Raw genomic sequence first — 13,148 nt, 5'->3', positions numbered from 1 at the left:
ATCACTTTCTCTTTTTGTCTCAGCCTTCCAATATCTGCAGGGTTTTTTTAAACTCCGACTTGTTCTCATCAACTTGTGTACAAGGCCACCTGGATCTCATTGCACCTCCCCCCTTTCCTGAATTAGTCACTCTTCAGATGATATCTGCCTTCCTGTTTATGCTCTTATAGAGAGAATGTTTCACATTGATCCGCATTGGACTGCACCTGCCTTGCGCTTGCCCGCTCCCTCAACCTGTCCCGTTCACTCAGAGCCCTGCAAGCTTGGCGTTTTATTGTGCTCTCTTCATTTCTTCTCAAAGATGGCTGAGAGGAGACTGTACGCTGGGTCCTGTGCTCCTTTGAGGAGGAGGTAGCTCATAAATCTACCATTTCTTCCCTGAGCATTTCTGAGTGAAGAAGGCATCAGGCGTGTGGTAAATCAAAGTTCAAAGTAAATGTATTATCAAGGTACATATATACAACCGTGAGATTCATTCTCTTGTGGGCATACTTGAATAACCATAACAGAATCAATGAAAGACTGCACCAACTTGGGCCAAGTCGCACAGACACTTCGCAGGATCTTGAGTGAGTCACTGTCGTCCTCTGTTCAGATGAAGCTTGGTGCGCGGGCAAAGAGCAGCAAGGCACGGATCTGTGCGGCCGGCCAGACGGCGGCCACGTGCCTGGAAACCGCTCTAATGCACGTCTGTAGACCACGGTGTTGTGGGGGGGGGGGTGGTTGTATAGCTCAGTTCCCCCTTTGAGGCCACCCGGCCCATCAAGATGCTCAGAATCAGGTTTATTATCACCGACCTGCATCGTGAAATTTAGAGTCATGGTCACAGAGCACAACAGTACAGAAGCAGACATTCGGCCCATCTAGTCCATGCCGAACTGTTATTCCCACTCATGTTCAGTACAGGGAAAGGTTGAATAGGTTAGGACTTTACTCCCCGGAGCAGAGGAGAATGAGGGGGAATTTAATAGAGGTATACAAAATGGATAGGATAAATGCAAGGAGGCTTTTTTCCACTGAGGTTGGGAGGGAACAACCAGAGGCGGCAGGTTAAGTGTGCAGGGTTAAGTACTTGAGGGGAACTTCTTCACTCAGAGTGTGGAACGAGCTGCCAGTGGAAGTGTTGGGTGTGGGTGCTTAAGAGAAGTTTGGATAAGTAGCCGGTTGGCTATGGGTATGGAGGGCTGTGCTCCAGGTGTGGGTCAATGGGACTGAGACAGGTCAGCACAGACTAGATGGGCCGCAGGGCCTGGTTCAGTGCTCTATCATTCTATCTGTGAAGCAGGACACACCTACTCGGAGGAAGTGAGGAGAAGTCAAAGCATTAAAATGTACATTTAGGGATACGGCGCTCGCAATTGCTTGTAGAGTACACAACAAGGTTGGAGGGAGGGGGATTCACCACATTTCATCACTAGGTCTCGGGGGAAATTGCTACGATTAAATACAGTGCCAAAAAGTTGTCTCACTCTCAGGTCAGTGGAGCAATACTTCATATTCCAACCTGACGGTGTGAACGTTGATTTCTCTAACTTCCAGTAATTCCTCTCCCTTCCACCCCCTCCCTTCTTCCATTCCCATTCTGGCTCCCCTGTCATCACCTCCCCCAGTACCCCTCCTCCTTCCCGTTCTCCCATGGTCCAACTCCTCTCCTATCTGTTTCTTTCTTCTTGAGCCCTTTACCGTTTCAACCTATCACCTACTAGATTCTCACCATCCCGCCTCTCCCACACACCCACCTTCTCCCTCACCTGCTCTCACCTATCACCTGCCAGCTTGTACAACTTCCCCTCCCCTTCTCTACCCCACCTTCTTATTGACTTTTTCCCCTTCCTTTCCAATGGACCCACTTTCAAGGACTCTGCAACTCATGTTCTTAATATTTATTGCTTATTTATAAATCTTCCTTTCTTTTTGTTTTTACAGTGGTATCTTTTGCACACTGGTTGGAGGTCCCAGTTGGTTTGGTCTTTCATTGGTTATTATTTACTGAATATCATCATCATTATCATGTGCTGTGTCATATTGATGTGGGCGGTCATGGTGACCATGATTGTTCTTGGCAAATTTTCCCACTGAAGTGGTTTGCCATTGCCTTCTTCTGGGTGGGTGACCAGACGGGTGACCCCAGCCATTATCAATACTCTTCAGAGATTGTCCGCCTGGTGTCAGTGGTCGCATAACCAGGACTTGTGATCTGCACCGGCTGCTCGTACGATCATCCACCACCTCCTCCCAGGGCTTCACATGACCCTGATCGGGGGGGTGGGGGTGCTACACCTTGCCCGAGGGTGGCCTGCAGGCTAGCGGAGGGAAGGAGTACCTCACACCTCCTTTGGTGGAGACATATCTCCACCCCACCACCAACTTACTGAGTGTGCCCACAACAAAATGAATACATATACTGTATGTACTTCGATAATAAATTTATTTTGAACCTTGAACTGTTCTAGTCCTGAAGAGGTCTTGGCCTAAAATGTCAACTGTTTATTCATTTCCATGGGTGCTGCCTGACCTGCTGAGTTCCTCCAGCATTTTGTGTGTTACTTCAAGTCAAATCACTTTTATTGTCATTTCGGTACAGTTAATAGTAAAAATGAGACAACGTTTTTTCAGGACCATGGTGTTACATGACACAGTACAAAAACTAGACTGAACTACGTAAAAAACAACACAGAAAAAAAACTACACTAGACTACAGACCTACCCAGGACTGCGTAAAGTGCACAAAACCGTGCAGGCATTACAATGAATAATAAACAGGGCAATAGGGCAGTAAGGTGTCAGTCCAGGCTCTGGGTATTGAGGAGTCTGATAGCTTGGGGGAAGAAACTGTTACATAGTCTGGTTGTGAGAGCCCGAATGCTTCGGAGCCTTTTTCCAGATGGCAGGAGGGAGAAGAGTTTGTATGAGGGGTGCGTGGGGTCCTTCAAAATGCTGTTTGCTTTGTGGATGCAGCGTATGGTGTAAATGTCACTTTGTGTTTATAACTGGTATATACATTTTGTTTATGTCCTCTCTGTGATATTAATGAACTATGGTGTCAGATGAATTTACTTCAAGACGCTTTTCTGCTCCAAGCTGATTTCTTGTTTATACCACAGTTGTGGGGTGGGGGGGTAAGTAAAAACCCTTGCTCCCTACGCAAGGGTAGGGAACCAAAATTCTGAACCAGAATGAAAACTGCTGCCATGAGGAAATCTTGCAACAGCCACAGGACAGGCAGGCTAAGGCAACCTAGCTATATATACTGTATACGTGCCTAAGACTTTTGGACAGTACTGTCTTTGTCAACGTGGAGCGGAGAGCAGGCTTGTAAATCTGGAGTCTTAGGCACCTTAGCTATATATATACTCCTAAGACTTTTGCTTAGTATTGTAATCTCTGGATAGTATGTGCAACTTAGCATCTTTGTTTGGAATGGGTCAGAATCTGAGAGCCGTAGGGAGGAGGGTATTTTACACCCCCCCCCCCCACCATCTGTAGTAGAAACAAGAAGAGGGCACGTCCCAAGTGGTGAGAGTCCTTACTGATGGATCTGATTTGCCTTCTTGGGGCACCGTCTCTTGAAGATGCCCTCGATGGTGGAGTGGGTTTTGCCCGTGGTGGAGCTGGCTAAGTTTAGATTGGAGCCTCCCGACCGGGTGGTGATGCAGCCGTCAAGAATGGTCACCGCAGTACATGTGAAGAAATTTGCTGGCGTCTTCGGTGACGTATCAAGTCTCCTCGTTTGCCTTCTTCTTCAGTGTGCTGGGTCCTCTGAGATCAAACCAGGGTTGGATTTACAGCGGGGACCCTGGGGAGTGTTGTGGAACTGGGGGTTCAAACCCACAGTGCCACAGGTAGATAGGGTGGTGAAGAAGGCACCCTATCTATTCAGGAGGCACCACCTTTCAAATAGTCTCCAACAACCAAGCCCAGTTCCTGGCCTTCAGTTAGTGTGATTTAGCTGCTAGGCCCAGCAGAACCTTTTCCACTGACAGGAGAGGGGCAAAGGCGGGTACCTGGCACCTCCAAACCAGTTGCTTCAAGCAGATGGGCTCATCCAGAGAAGGAAAACTCAAGCCTCATCTGCCTTGCGGCTATACCCACACTTTGTGAAGGCTTCGGGAGTAAACCTGAGGGAAAAATCTGCAGGGAGTCCAGACGTTGAGTTCAACGCTGACCGGCAACTCCTGCGAAGCTGCTGTTTCGGCCTCTGCTGTTCCTTTGGAATCATCGGATGAATGGAGAGGGGGGAGCTTGCTCCATATCGTACTGCCCTGGCTTGCACATCTAGACAGCTAGGACACAACATCCATGGTCGACCCTGACCAATGGAGGCCTCAGACCTTTTGAAGGTGTCCTCGATGGTGGGGAGGGTAGTGCCCATGATGGAGCTGGCCAAAGCCATAACTCACTGCAGCCCCCTTCGATCCTGTGCATTGGAGCCTCTGTACTAGACAGTGATGCAAACACTCGGAGTACTCTCCAACATACCTCCGTAGAAATTTGCCTGTGTCTTTAGTGACAAACCGAATCTCCTCAAACTCCTAATGAAGTAGGGTCGCTGGCGTTCCTTCTTCACGATCGCATCAGCGTGTTGGGCTTGGGACAGATCTACTGAGATGTTAAGGCCCAGGAACTGGGAACTGAAGGGTAATAACTGTTCCTGAGCCTCAGGTCCCACACCACCACATTCAGGAACAGTTATTAACCTTCATCCGACAGACTCCTGAACCAGTGTGGATAACTTCACCCACCTCAACACTGAACACAATCTGTGGGTTCGCTTTCAAGGACAGGTTCAGAACAGTTATTACCCCTCAACCAAAGGGAATAACCACTCAACTTCACTTGTCCCATCATTGAAATGTTCCCACCACCAACAGACTCACTTTCAAGGACTCTTCATCTCATGTTCTCCATATTTATTGCTTGTTATTTATTTATTTGTTTGTTAATCATTTATTTATTTTTGTAGTTGCACAGTTCCCTTTCTCCCATGAACCTTCCTTCTGTCCTATCAGAGTTCCTTCTTCTTCAGCCCTTTACCTTTTCCACCCATCACCTCCCAGCTTCTTACTTCATCCCCCCCCCCACTCCTCCACCACCCAGCTTTCCCCTCACCTGGCTTCACCTATCACCTTCCAGCTTGTACTCCTTCCGCTCCCCAACCTTATTCTGGCTTTTTCCCCCTTCTCGGCCCGAAACGTTGACTGCTTAATTCCCCTCCATAGATGCTGCCTGACCTGCTGATTTCCTCCAGTATTTTGTGTGTGTTACTCTTGAAACAGTGGATTCAGGAGATCTGCTGGCCAGAAGTCACCAGCAACACTGACCTACGGCAGAGAACACACCTTCTACCAACGGAAGAAGAATTAAGATGGGAATGGATAGGATACGTGCTGCGTTAACCAAGTACCAACATTACCAGGCAAGCGCAGACGTGGAATCCCCAGGGAAAGCGGAAGAGAGGCCAGACAAAGGACATCTGGTGACATGACACCAAGAAAACAGGCAACTCCTGGTGGGCTTTCACGCTGAAGTGCCACCATCCATTTATGTATCTGCCTCCACCAGCAACCCTGACAGGGCATTCCAGGCACCCACCACCCAGGAAATAATTCCCCAGTTCTGTTGTAAAGTCATCGAGCGCTACAGGACAGAAAGGAGCCCTTCGGCCCATCTAGTCTGTGCTGGACATACAGACAGTGAGAGGAACTAAACCCAGGCTGCCGCCACTGTAAATAACATTATGCTACCGTGCCTCCCTACTGAACCGAGGATCGCATGGTGAACCATAGCCATCCCATATGTAGGGTCAAAGGGCACACGGAGGTCAGTAGTGACCATCAACGTCTGTCAGCTTTGACAGGTTCAGTGCACTGCTGCCACAAAACAACAATTTTCACGACATTTGCCAGTGACATTAAACCTGATTCTAATTCTGAAAGCCTCACGACAGAGGCCCTTCAGCCGGGCGTGAGGGAATTTCCTTCACCGAGGACTGCCCAAGGTTGTGAGGAGAAAATGCTCTTCCACCCAGTACAGTGTCTTAGTCAGCCTAGCGATATCTATGTGCCTAAGCCATTTGCACCTAATGTAATTTAAGCAATATTTATCTATTTCACTGTACTGTTGTCACAAAACAACAAATTTCACAGTGTATGTCAGTGATAATAAACCTGATTCTCATTCTCATTTGTAGAAACTTGAGAGTCATTGATGACATGTTCAATCTCCTCAAACTCTGAAGAACACAGAGACCTGGTGCGCCTTCCCCATTGTCCCAGGATAAACTCTCCAAGGTGTGAAGCTTCGCACCTAAAAAATAGTTCCCTTCCACTCTGCCACACAGGGTGATGGGGAAAATCCCACAAAAAGTGGTGGATACGGCCAGTCCATCATGGGTGAAGTCCTCCCCACCATTGAACACATCCATCTTTAGGGACACCCACCACCCGTAGCTGCTTCTCTTCCTTCCACGACCACTCCTTCGTTGTCCTTATCTCTGGAGCCTTTCTCTTTTGCCTCTGCCTGCGTGTCAGTGGGAGCACAGCCGAGTGATCAGATTTCCCAAAATGCTGTCTAGGCATGAAATGGTAGGCATTCCAGATCATAGTATAGCAGTGGTCGAGTGTGTTGGGGCCCCTGGTGCTGCAGGTTATACGTTGATGATAACTGGGCAGAGATTTCTTCACGCAAGCCAGATTGAAGCCCCCAACTAAGATTCGAAATGTGGCCTGTTTCTTGTACGGTGATGGCAGCACTGAATATCGGCTTTGGGCAGTATTTAAACCGTGGTCAGGACCACGAAGGTGAACTCTTCTGGTAATTAGAATAGCTGGCACTCAATCATTAGATGTTCCAGGCTGTCCAGGTTGGGGTAACAGAAGTGTGACAAGACCACTGCACAGAGTTTATCATGAAATGCCCCACCATTTGCCTTCTTGTAATCAGCAGCTTGGTCCATCCCGTGTATCAAAAAACCTTCAGGTCTTGCCGATGCATCTGGCATGTCCAGAGTGAGCCATGTCTCTGTGATACACAGAACACAGCAATTTCTCATTTCCCTTTCGAGGCAGCAAGCTTGCTCTTAGGTCCTCAGTCTTCTTCTCCAGCAAATGTACATTTACTAATGAGATGCTGGGTTGAAGTCCTCCCCTCATTCCTCTCTTTCAGCCTTTATCCACTTAAAGGTGCTGTAACTGCATGCTTGAGAGTTAAGTCCACAAAGTCCTTCAGAAGGGAATAACTAGTTCATTAAGACGGTTCAAAAGTACATTTTTTTAAAGGGAAATTACAGGCAGAGTGAGTACGTCAGAAGGAAATGTTTAGAAGTTTTGTAAGTAACCCAGTAAGCTGTAGAGAGGGTGCAGTGGAGATTTACTAGGCTGCTGCTTGGATTAGAGAGCATGTCTTATGAGGAGCTAAGACCTTTCCCTTTGGAGCAAAGAGAATGAGAGATTATTTGATAGATGATAAGAACCATAGAATGAGTGGACTGCCAGCATGTTTTCCCCAGGGCAGAAATGGCTAATACAAGACGGCTTAATTTTAAAGTGATTGGTTCACGGTGGGGGGGGGGGGGAATGTCAGAGGTAGGTTTTTACACAGGCAGTAGTGGGTTTGTGGAATGTGCTGCCAGGGGTGTTGGTAGAGGCAGGTTCATTAGGGGTATTTAAGAAACTCTTGGACAGGCGCATGGATGAAAGAAAAAAACTGAGGACCACGTGGATTGATCTTGGAGGAGGCTGACAGGTCAGCACAGTATCATGGGCTGAAAGGCCTGAACTGTTCTATGAATGATTTGTCCATGATCAATTCCTTGGTCTTGCTGAAATTGAGCGCAGTGTTGCTGTAGTGACACCACTCAAACCAGCTGGTCCATCGCACATCTTTGTCACCATTGAGGTTCTGCCAACAACATTGGTGTCACCAGGAGATCTGCTAATGGCATTTGACTGTGCCTAGCCATGAGTGTAGAGAGAGTAGAGCAGTGGCCGAAGCATACATCTTTCAGAATGGTGCATCCTTTAAGCATTTATCTTTGTCGAGCACAGATACTCCGTCCACAACAGGCAGTATTTCCTGGTGGCCGACTCCCAATTCCCATCCCAACTTGTTAGCCCATGTCTTTCGCTACTGCCAAGATGAGGCCCATCTCAAGGTGGAGGAGCCTCTGAACTGATGGCATGAACATCAATTTCTCCCCCTCCCCATTCTCTCTTTCTTCATTGCATATTCTTAGCTCTGCTCTTCTCACCTGCCCATTTCCTCCCTCCTCCCCTTTCTCCCATGGTCCACTCAGCTCTCCTATCTCAGCCCTTTACCTTTTCCACCAATCACCTCCCAGCTTTTTACTTAACCTACCTCCTCCTCAAACGGTTTCACCTGTCACCATGTACCAGCTTGTACTTCTCCCCCTCCCCCCACCTTCTTATTCTGGCTTCTCCACTCTTCCTTTCCGGTCCCGATAAAGGGTCTTGGCCCAAATCATCGATGTTTATTCCTCTCTGTAGCTGCTTCCTGACCGGCTGCACTTTGTGTGTGAGCTGCTTGAGGTATGATTATCAGCGAGGAGGGTGGGTTATCATCGATCCGTGCTGACTGTGGCAAAGAAATCGGGAACTGTCTATATTTTCCAAGGTCTTGTTGTGGGACATTAGCTTAGCTCTATTTGTCACATGTATATCGAAACCTGTAGTGAAATGCGTTAGTTGTGTCAAATCAAATCGAAGAGATTTTTTTGGGGAGAAACCCGCAAATGACGCTATGTTTCGTGCACTAACAAAGCAAGCCCACAACTCACTAACCCTAATCCATACGCCTTAAACTGGGAGGAAACCCTACGTGGTCACAGGGAGAACATACAAACTCCCTACGGACGGCGGGGGAATTGAACCCTGATCTGTGGGCACTACCTGGTGCCATAAAGTGATGTGCTAACCGCTACACTGCCGTTTAAAGTTCAAAGTAAACTTTATTACCAAAGTATGTATATGTCACTGTATAAAAGACTGAGATTCATTTTCTTGTGAGCATGCTCAATAAATCTATAGAATAATAACTATAACAGAATCAATCAAAAACCGCACCAACTTGAGCGTTCAACCAGAGTGCAGGAGACTACAAACTGCAAATTCCAGAAGAAAGAATAATAATAATAAATAAATAAGCAATAAATATCGAGAATATGAGATGAAGAGCCCTTGACAGTGATCCATAGGTTGTGGGAACATTTCAGTGACGTTCAGTGAAGTTACACACTCAAAATGCTGGTGGAACGCAGCAGGCCAGGCAGCATCTATAGGGAGAAGCGCTGTCGATGTTTTGGGCTGAGACCCTTCGTCAGGACTAACTGAAAGAAAAGATAGAAAGAGATTTGAAAGCGGGAGGGAGAGGGGGAAATCTGAAATTATAGGAGAAGACAGGAAGGGGAGGAGCTGGAAAGTTGATTAGCAAAAGGGATACACAACTGGAGAAGGGAAAGGATCACCCTGCCCTCAAATTTACCTGGTCCATTTCCAACACCTTCCTCCCTTTTCTTGATCTTTCTGTCTCCATCTCTGGAGACGGCTTATTTACTGATATCTACTATAAGCCTACTGACTCTCACAGCTACCTAGACTATTTCTCTTCCCACCCTGTCTCTTGCAAAAATGCCATCCCCTTCTCACAATTCCTCCGTCACTCCACATCTGCTCTCAGGATGAGGCTTTTCATTCCAGGATGAAGGAGATGTCTTCCTTTTTTAACAAAGGGGCTTCTCTTCCTCCACCATCAACCCTGCTCTCAAACACAGCTCTCCCATTTCACGCACATCTGCCTTCACCCCATCCTTCCGCTACCCCACTAGGGATAGGGTTCCCCTTGTCCTCACCTACCACCCCACCAGCCTCCGGGTCCAACATATAATTCTCCGTAACTTCCGCCACCTCCAACGGGATCCCACTACCAAGCACATCTTTCCCTCCCCCCCCCTTTCTGCTTTCCACAGGGATCACTCCCTATGTGACTCCCTTGTCCATTCGTCCCCCCCCATCCCTTCCCACCGATCTCCCTCCTGGCACTTATCCTTGTAAATGGAACAAGTGCTACACCTGCCCTTACACTTCCTCCCTCACCACCATTCAGGGCCCCAGACAGTCCTTCCAGGTGAGGCGACACTTCACCTGTGAGTCGGCTGGTGTGGTATACTGCGTCTGGTGCTCCCGGTGTGGCCTTTTATATATTGGTGAGACCCGATGCAGACTGGGAGACCGTTTTGCTGAACACCTTCGCTCGGTCCGCCAGAGAAAGCAGGATCTCCCAGTGGCCACACATTTTAATTCCACGTCCCATTCCCATTCTGATATGTCTATCCATGGCCTCCTCTACCGTCAAGATGAAGCCACACTCAGGTTGGAGGAACAACACCTTATACACCAGCTGGGTAGCCTCCAACCTGATGGTATGAACATTGACTTCTCTAACTTCCGTTAATGCCCCTCCTCCCCTTCTTACCCCATCCCTGATTTATTTATTTATTATCCCCCCCCCCTCTTTCTCTCTGCCCCTCTCACAATCACTCTTTGCCTGTTCTCCATCTCCCTCTGGTGCTCCCCTTCCCTCTTTCTTTCTCCCTAGGCCTCCCGACCCATGATCCTTTCCCTTCTCCAGCTCTGTATCCCTTTTGTCAATCAACTTTCCAGCTCTTAGCTTCATCCTCCCCCTCCGGTCTTCTCCTATCATTTTGGATTTCCCCCTCCCACTCCCCCTTTCAAATCTCTTACTATCTTTTCTTTCAGTTAGAATGAAGGGTCTCGGCCCGAAATGTCGACTGTACTTCTTCCTATAGATGCTGCCTGGCCTGCTGCGTTCCACCAGCACTTTGCGTGTGTTGCTTGAATTTCCAGCATCTGCAGATTTCCTCGTGTTTGCATTTTTAAATTCAGTGAAGCTATTCCCTTTAGTTCAACAGCCTGTTGGTTGAGGGGTAATAACTTCGTGAACCTGGTAGTGTGTGCCCTGAGGCTCCTGTTCCTTCTTCCTGATGGCAGCAGTGAGAAAGAGCATGTTACTGGGTGGTGGGAATCCCTGATGGTGGATTGCTGCTTTCCTGTGACAGCTCTATGGTGGGGAGGGATTTATCCGTGATGGACTGGGCCATATCCACTACTTTTTGTAGGATTTACCGTGCCACCCTGCGGGGCAGAGTGTTAGGGAATTTTGTTTTTTAGGTACGAAGCTTTACATTCCTGAATGTTAACATCGTGGAGGATTTATCCTGGGCCATAGATGTAACCATGAAGAAGGAGTGCCAGGTCTCTATGTTCTTCAAAGTTCGAGGAGGTTCACAGACTGACAAAATTCAACAAATAAGAATCAGAATCAGGTTTATTATCACAGACATACGTTGTGAAATTTGTGGTTTTGTAACAACAGTACAGTGTAATACACAAAAATTACTATAAATTATAATACAAACTATACAGTACTGTGCACATACACTGTCTTAGGCACATACAGTATATATAGCTAGGGTGCCGAAGACTTTTGCATGGTACTGTAGTAATTTTATGTATTGCGCTGTCCTGCTGCCACAAAACAAAACAGCTTTCATGACGTGTGAGTGATGATAAACCTGATTCTGATACGGGTCCCTGTTGTGGACTGAGAGTGGGAAGGGGGCAGGGAGAGGGGAATCATGGTTGGGAAAAGAGGAAGGGAGAGGGAAGGGAGAGGGGAGGGAGTGGGAAGCACCAGAGAGACATTCTGAAATGATTATCCCTCCACCTTCTTTCTCTGCCTCCTGTCCTACACCCCTCCCGCATGGCACTCCACCCTCACCAATCCTAACATCCATTGCTTGTGCCAGATTTACAGATTCGCTCTCTGCTCCATGTTGACAAATGCAGTACTGTGCAAAAGTCTTAGGCATCCTAGCTATATATACGTACCTAAGAGTTTTGCACAGTATAAAGATGGAATAAGTAGTGGAAAATGAGAGCCAGCAGAACTCCCTTGCCACCACAGTATCATGGCTCGACACAACTTGGTGGAAAAGCATTAACTCTTCACCACCCTGGGCTCCTGAAAGATCGAGGCAGCATTAGCTGAAGGAAGTTCCCTCACGCCCAGCTGACGAGCCTCCTTCGTGAGGTTTGCAGAATCAGAATCTGGTTTAATATCACTGGCATATGTTGTGAAATTTGTTCTTCGCAGCAGCAATACAGTGCAATAAAAACTACAAATTACAATCATTATGTGTGTATATTTCTAAAAGTTGTGCAAAAAGAGAGGAAAACAAAACACTGAGGGGTCTTCATAGATTCATTGTCCGTTCAGAAATCTTGTGGCAGTGGGGAAGAAGCTGTTCCAAAAACTTTGAGTGCATGTCTTCAGGCTTCCGTGTCTGATGAGAAGGCATGTCCTAGGTGATGGGCTTCCTTACTGATAGGTGTTGCCTTTTTGAAGCATCGCCTTTTGAAGGTGACCTCGATGCAGAGAAGGCTAGTGCCCACGATGGAGTTTACAGCTCTCTGTGGCTTTTGCCCGATCCTGTGCAGTGATGGAACCAGTTAGAATGCTGTCCGTTGTACGTCTGTAGAAATTTGCGAAAGTCTTTGGCGGCATACCAAATCTCCTCAAACTCCTAATGAAAGCTTTGTGACTGGTTGCATCCCAGACTGGCGGGTCTCAGCCAATTCCATCACGGGTACAGCTCTTCCCTTTATCGAGGACACCTATAAGACGAAGGTGGCAATCATAATTAGAGACCCCCCCCCCCCCCGCCAACCGGGCCATGCCTTCTTCTCGATGCTCCCATCAGGCAGAATTCACATTTCAGATTTGAATTCACAGACGCGTACATTTGAAACATACAGTGAAATGCATTGTTTCTGTTAACCCAAAAATGTGCTGGTAGGAGGAGGGTCAAAGCCAACTAGTGTCACCACATATTCTGGCGTCAACAGAGGAGCCTGTTTCCCCAAGCCTTCTTTCCCAATGCCATCAACCGTCCTTAAAAACCCTGACACCACCTTGGACTGTACTTTACAGTCGCTGAACTTTACGCTCAGTGTAAAGTCAGCCATTTACTTTTACATTCCCTGAATTCGTATTGCTGACACTCTGCTTATTTTGCCCCGCAGTTATATATAATGGTATTGCTGTTACTTTAT

The sequence above is a fragment of the Hemitrygon akajei genome, chromosome 24 (assembly GCF_048418815.1).
Source record: "Hemitrygon akajei chromosome 24, sHemAka1.3, whole genome shotgun sequence".
Taxonomy (NCBI): Eukaryota; Metazoa; Chordata; class Chondrichthyes; order Myliobatiformes; family Dasyatidae; genus Hemitrygon; species Hemitrygon akajei.
The sequence above is the reverse complement of the archived record's forward strand: the minus strand, read 5'-3'. Positions refer to the sequence as shown.